A 7,644-nucleotide genomic window follows, 5' to 3' on the forward strand; every position below is an offset into this window, starting at 1 on the left:
CTTAACCCCGTAGGAAAAATAGGACGACTCAGATCAGAAGGCCATGAGGTAAAAGAGTAAAAAGAGCCTTACGTTCCAACCCACAATCAATTCCCTTACATAACTAAAGAATTTCTAGACTCAACTTCGACCGGTTTGGCTTGGTAATCCTACAGGCAGTCAGGCTCTAATACCAACGCTGTCAGGACCCCGACTCGATGCCACATCGATCTAGCATGTAACACCTCATATCACTTTGTGGCCTCACGCACGGTATCCCCACGGTGTCGCCTTACCTTTGCCCGGGACCGTTTGCGCATTTTGGCACACGTATATGATGGTGTCGCTAGCATCCATATGATAAAGAGCCCGGGCTGACATGGCTAGTCGTAAACCCAAAGTGGCACTAACTTACAGGGACAGGCATCCATGACCCAGCATCGAACGTGTCGGTCATCAACGAGTGAATCCAGGCTGTAGCACTGGGCTAACAGGACTCCGGTGAACCGGGCTGTAGCGGGCTAGCAGGACTCCGGTATTCATCGCGTGACATTTCCCCGAAGGGACAGACACAGGATCGAAGAAGGACACATGCCGGCCTGCCTAAGTGTTCCGGAGCAGTAGCAAGCTACCAGGGCTCAGTGGAAGCACTAGGAGACATTTCCCGGTAAGAGAGGCTACTAAGAATAAACAACTAGGTAGTCAAATCCCACACATAACAATACACATTACACGTACGCATAACATGCAAGTATGTGTTGTACAACATGGCATCACAGCATAACTCATCAATCATATAGATAAAGGCTCAGAAGAGCCATCATAGCATTTATTGCAAACAGGGGTCACAAAACCCATCATACAAAGCATACAAGCAACAAGCGGAAGCATTACATGTCTGGGTACAGACATCTACAAATGAAAAAGGCTGAAGAGCCTGACTATCTACAACATTCGATCAAGATCGTAGCTGAGGTACTAGCTACTAGTCGAAGTCCACGAGAACACTAGTAAGACCGAAGTCCCCGCTGCAAAACATAAATAAAGCAACATGAGTACAAAGGTACTCAGCAAGACTTACATCAGATCCTATCATACATGCATTTGTATCAAGAGGTAATGTGGGGTTTAGTTGCAGCAAGCCAGCTTTGACTCTGTGGCTATCCTGTTCTACGACTACCAGAAACTCTGGAGGTGAAACAACGTACACGAGTCCACTAATCACCACACAATACACTACTATGGATTCATCCCCGTCTCCCTACGAGAAGGCCATCCATAGCACTCACACTTGTCTTGAGCATTTTAGAGTATCCACTTCAAGTTGTCTATGTAACATGTAAGCATCCAAGAAGTCCATAACCGCGGACCCGGCTATTCGAATAGATCATGTTAACCCTGCAGGGGTGTACTTCTTCACACACGCTCTCGCCACTTACCGCCATGTACACGTCATGTATCTCGGCAACCTTCAAGCGGAAGCCTGGCGAGGGTGTCGGCCACGACCTGACTAACCACACAAGACTCTAATCCAGGTTTATCGCCTATTCGGGTTCCATCCGCAAGGAGATCCGGCCGGGGTTTCACTCACGGCCCCAAACGATGTGTGCAGGGTTCCCAAGCCCACCTCGCCGGATGGATCTACGCTTGGTACACCGTGCCACTGGTGCCTAGTCTGTCCCAAGCCCACCTGGCCGGGTGCCACTTGGTAGACTACTAACACTACCTACAAACACCAGAAACTAGTTGCGACTCCTGGACAGAGACCAAGTTGGTTAATAAGTCGAGAGGGGTCGAGTTACCGGAACCCAATGTGTGGTAGTATCGAGTCATTGGACAACATACATAGAACTCAGTGCTTAAGGACGGTTCCAGTGAGACAACCCACCATGTACTCCTACATGGCCTCTCACCGCTACCTTTACCAAATCGTGTTCACACACACTTCATTCTCAGCATCAGAACATATCGTAACACTCCAATTCATTCCCAATGAATCAGACCTGACACAACTCTAAGCAATAGCAGGCATAGCATGGTAGGAACACATCAGTGGCTTCAATCAACTCCTACACATGCTAGTGGGTTTCAACTATTTACTGTGGCAATGACAGGTCATGCAGAGGAATGGGTTCAACTACCGCAGCACAAAGTAGCAGATGAATCGTTGTTGTTCTAATGCAATAACTGAGAGCAGGAGCGAGAGAGTAGGGTTTTATCGAAATGAACAAGGGGGTTTGCTTGCCTGGTAAAACAACAAGGGAGGCACTGCTTCACTAACAGGTACTCTGGAACGTCTCCGGAGCAGGACCTATCGAGAAGGAACGGTGCCGACAATCAATACACAATCATATGCAACAATATGATGCATGAACATGGCATGTAGATGTGATGCTGTTTGAGCTAATGCAACTAGTATTCAAATGAATGAAGTCCATTTGAACAAAAGGTTCAAATGCAACTCCAAAAATAAGTCTCTTAATATGCCATAATGTGTTTTCTCATATTCAGCATGTATAAGTTGGTTTGTCATGCATGAAACTAGTACAGATGGAAAGGTTGCATTTTTCTGATAATTTTTCATATATAAATTATTTCAATCTGAGCTACGGTTGAATTTCTATGAATTTTTGAAGTTTAAATCATTTTCTGGAATTTTTGAATTATTTTAATTCCAGAAAATATATAATTGCGTCAGCATGACGTCAGCGGTCAACTGGGCTGGTCCGGGTCAAACCTGACGTGTGGGACCCACACGTCAGTGACAGGGGGGTTAAACAGGGGTTAATTTAGTTTAATTAAAAGGTTAGGGGGCACCGAGGCCCACTGTCAGTGTCAGGGGGGGGTTAGCGCGGGTTGACCGGTCAATCCCGCCGGCATTTAGCCGCCGGCGAGGCCGAGCGCGGTGGAGGGGTTCGGGAACGTCGCTCCGGCGACCATTCGGGCGGCGGAGACCACGAGAGCGAAGCCCGCGCTCACGCGCATCCAGTGGAACACGCGGGAGGCTGCGGGGGCGGCGGAGCTCGCCGGAGCAGAGCTCACGGCGGAGGCCGGAGTTCGGCAACTTGTGGCCGCGGCATTGTGGTGCACGGCAGTGGAGGCGGAGGGCTCCTACGGCCTCCTGGCGTCACCAGGAACACGGTGACGCGCGCGGAAGTGACCGGCTTGGGCTCGTGCCACCGTGGCGCCATGGCCGGCGGCGAGGAGCTACGGGCGCGGTGGCGAGATAGCTAGACGGGGCAAACGGACACGGGGAGGAGGGGGTTCGGTGCGGGGGCTCACCGCGGAACCAGCGAGCGCGAGGGCGAGGTCGGGGATGCCCGGTAGCTCCCGAATCGCCGGCGAGGATCCACGGCGGCCGGAGGCGAATTTGGCGACGGCGACGGCTCCATGGGGCACTCCGGCTTGCGTGGCTCGGCGAGGAGGTAGCTGGCGACGAGGCGGAGCTCCTGGGCACGACGGGGAGGCGAGGGGGAGGCGGTGGCTATGGCCACGGCGTGCGGCGGCGACGGCAGCGCTTCGGGCGCGGGGAGAGGAAGAGATGCAGGGGAGGAGGGAGAGCGAGAGGGAGGGGAAAAGGACCGGGGCGGTGCTGGGAGCTTCTGGCGAGGCCAGGGCGCCGAGGGGGAGGCACGCAGCCAGCTGCCGTGGCGCGCATGCACGCGGTGTGCGGCGACCACGCGCCCTGTCCCTCTGGCGCGAGGAGGGGGATGACTGGCGTCGGCCAGTCAGCTGGGCCGAGCTACTGGGCCGATCGGGTAAGTGGCCCAGGTAAGTCTCTCTCCCCTTTTCTGTTTTCTTTTCTAATTTTCTGACATTTATTTGATTTAATAAATATATTAAATCATTTAATTTTATTATGCCAATTTTTGTAGGGGCTAATGGTAATATTCCAGAGCTCCTTTATAAATGACATAATTTTTGGACCATATTTCATATATATAGAAATATATTTCCAATGCAAATATTTATCGAACTAATCCAAATGGCCAAAATAAATATCCATGAGCTCCTAAAAATATTGTTTTGGTTTTTATCTCTGTCCAATATTTTCAGAGGGCAACATGAGCATTTTCTTGGACCCTTTTGGAGAAATTTTTATTTGGGTCATTTTCAAAAATGATTCTGAGGGTTCCACCAATCCTCATTTCAAATTTAAAAGAAATTTAAATATGATGCACAAATAGCTAGCTAGTCTAAGTCATACCAGACTAGGGATGTGACACATATACTCTTTGCATGCTTGCTTGAATTGTGTTAAGATTGCTTGACTTGTCTATCTTTTTTAAAATCTGTCAAGAATTAAAATTGGGAAAAGGATAAGCTTTTATTTAGTCAAGTAGTCTAATCACCCCCCCCCTCTAGACATACTTTCGATCCTACAAGTGGTATCAGAGCTTTGGTCTCCGTTTGCTTTGATTTCCATAGCTTTTGGTGGTCATAGCCTTGGTTTCACAACCTAGGAGAGTATGGCGTCTAGCGAGGGAAATTATCACCGTAGAGGTCCTTACTTTGATGGTACTAATTTTGCTAGTTGGAAGCATAAGATGAAAATGCATATTCTTGGACATAACCCTGTCGTATGGGCTATTATGTGTATTGGCTTGCAAGGTGAATTCTTTGATGGGAGAGAACCGAACCGTGAAGCTAGCGCGGAAGAGTTGAAGATGCTGCAATACAACGCTCAAGCTTGGGATATCCTCTTCAAAGGATTGTGCCCCGAAGAATTCAACAAAATCAGCCGTCTTGAGAATGCATAGGAAATTTGGGATACTTTGATTGACATGCACGAAGGTACCGACTCCGTCAAGGAATCCAAATTGGATGTGCTTCAAAGTCAACTTGACAAGTTCAAGATGAAGGATGGTGAAGGCGTCGCTGAAATGTAATCTAGGCTTGCTATCATCACAAATGAGATTGCCGGCTTAGGAAGTGAAGAGATGACCGAAAAATTCATCATCAAGAAGATCCTAAGAGCCTTGGATGGAAAATATGATACGCGTGCACATTGATCCAAATGATGCCCAATTACAAGAATCTCAAGCCAACAGAGGTCATTGGAAGAATTGTTGCTCATGAGATGTCACTCAAGGATAAGGAAGAGCTCCATAACAAGTCAAGTGGTGCTTACAAAGCCTCATGTGAAGCTCCCACATCATCAAGTGAGAAACAAGCCTTCGATGAAGAATTGAGCCTAATGGTGAAGAACTTCAACAAGTTCTACAAGAGTAGAAGCAAGGAAAGAAGTTCCAAGTCAAGGTCCTACAATGCCAAAAGATCTTTGAGTCGAGAGCGTAATTGCTACAACTGTGGAAGACCCGGACACTATTCCAATGAGTGTACGGCTCCCTATAAGAGAAGAGAAGAATCACCTAAGAGAAGAAGTAGAAGATAAGAATCACCACCAAGAGAGAGGAGGAGTAGAGATGATCGTTATGAACGAAGAACATCCCGGAGAAGCAAGGATTTGGAAAGGAAGGACAAATCATCAAAGAGCTACACAAAACGAAGACATCAAGCTCATGTTGGTGAATGGGTATCCGGCTCTGACTCCGAACATCACTCCGAGAGAAGCTATCACTCTGACTCAGAACATACTCAAGATGAAGGTGTTGTCGGTCTAGCACTCGTGTCAACCAACTCCTACGACATATTTGATTCACCAAATGAGGGACTTGGAAGATGCTTCCTGGCTAAAGGCCCTAAGGTATTACACGCCGAGTATGTAGATTTCAATAGTGATGAAGATGATTTGTTAGGTGATGATGATTTACTTGTTGACAACTCTAGTGATGAATACTATGATGAAACGTCAATTAAGCATGCTAATCAAGATAAAACGAATGACAATGATAAGGAGAAGATTGAGCTTCTAACTAAAGAACTAAACACTCTTAAGTTAGCTCATGAAACTATCTTAGGAGATCATCGAGAATTTTTAAGGACTCATGAGAAATTACGCTTTGAAAAGCTCAAGCTTGAGCAAGAACATGAGTTTTCAAAAGCTATCAATGATGATCTTTGCAAGAGAAGTTCTTTTTACATTGCCAAGCGTTTACTCTTATCTACTTACATGCCTCAAGTCAAGTCTAGTAACAAGAACAAGAAAGATTCTTCCTCTAGTAGTAACAACAATCATCATGCTAAATCCAATATTGTTGCTTCTAGTAGTTCTATTGATTCCACTAATGATTCTCTTAGCCAAGTTACACTTGAGCAAGAAAACAGCTTATTGAAGGGAATTATAGAGAAAGATGTTTACAAGAGCCTTGCCAGAAGTAAGCAATTCGAAGAAATTGTACGCAAGCAAGGAAGGCACCGGAAGAACCAAGGTATTGGTTTTGAACAAAAGTTCAATGCCAATGGAGTTGAGTGGGAAGAAGATCAATACCCCAAGATGAAGTTTGTTCCTCAACAAGAGAAGTATGATCCTACTTCTTTCAAAGGAACACAAGCACAAGATGATCTTCCACCACAAGACCACAAGCATAAAGGCAAGGACAAGCTTCAAGAGGATATTGATGCATTTGAAGAAGCTCCTAAGGCCTTGGTCAAGTGGGTTCCCAAAACTACGTCAAGTTCTACTTCATCAAGTACGACTACAACTCCAAGGATTCCCATCAAGATGGTGTGGATCCCGAAGAAGAAGAACTAGAGAGTTCTTGAGGGTGACTCCGCCAACATACTTCACTCTTATCATTTTGGCAAGGACAAGTGCAATCAACTTCCACATCTTGCACTAGTTCATGGAGTCACAAACCCTCTTGTTGGTAAGACAAGGGACAACGTAACCCAATGCTTTCATGGACATCATCTTGTGTGTGCTACACTCTATGTCTATGGATATCCTTGTTGTTCCTTGTGGGACTAACCCGTGTAGGTATTGAAAGTGCAACTCACTCCAAAGGATTGCTCCAAAAGATCTACATCAACATAGAGCATCCACATCTTCAACACCTACATGAAGTCAACATCGACAAAACCCAAGGTTAGTTCATCCCTCTCTAGGGGATCTCACATCTAGGGGGAGCTTTACTCTAAGAATTGAGCTAAAGCAACTCTAATGATGTGAACACATCAATGCATTATGTAAAAGTGGCAACCCCACTTGAGCTTAAACGATGAGTATGACCTATGATCAAATGTTCTCATTTAACTCCTAAGTCAATATACTCATATATAGATGACCTAGTCATCGCCAATTGCTTGATAGATGCTAGAATTGGTTCTGCATGCTTTGACACATATTTTATCTGCCATTTTATTGTGTGAGCAATTCGTTTGCATATTTTACTCATTCGAGGACATCCACTTGTAGATTTGCTTGTTTGGCTTCTTTTCTTTTTGCCAAGTGGATGAAAAAGAATGCCTAAGAACCCTCTCTAGCTATCTATGCTATTCTTTTCTCAAACTCTATTCATGCTACATCACAAAGTTTGATCAAGTCAGATTCGAACCACTCTGTGTGAGGAGCACTCGGAGTCCCTGATTCATCATAGACTTAAACTTCCAAAACTTCTTTGTGCGATTTGGTCGGACCGATTCATCCTTTTCGGTCATACCGAGATCACTAAGTCGATCTAGGTTTTCAATCTTGGTGCAACCGATTTGAAATTTTCGGTCACACCGAGTTGCAGCAACTGCTTGCAGTTATGCATCTCGGTG

This window comes from Triticum aestivum, chromosome 7B, assembly GCF_018294505.1.
Source record: "Triticum aestivum cultivar Chinese Spring chromosome 7B, IWGSC CS RefSeq v2.1, whole genome shotgun sequence".
Lineage (NCBI taxonomy): Eukaryota > Viridiplantae > Streptophyta > Magnoliopsida > Poales > Poaceae > Triticum > Triticum aestivum.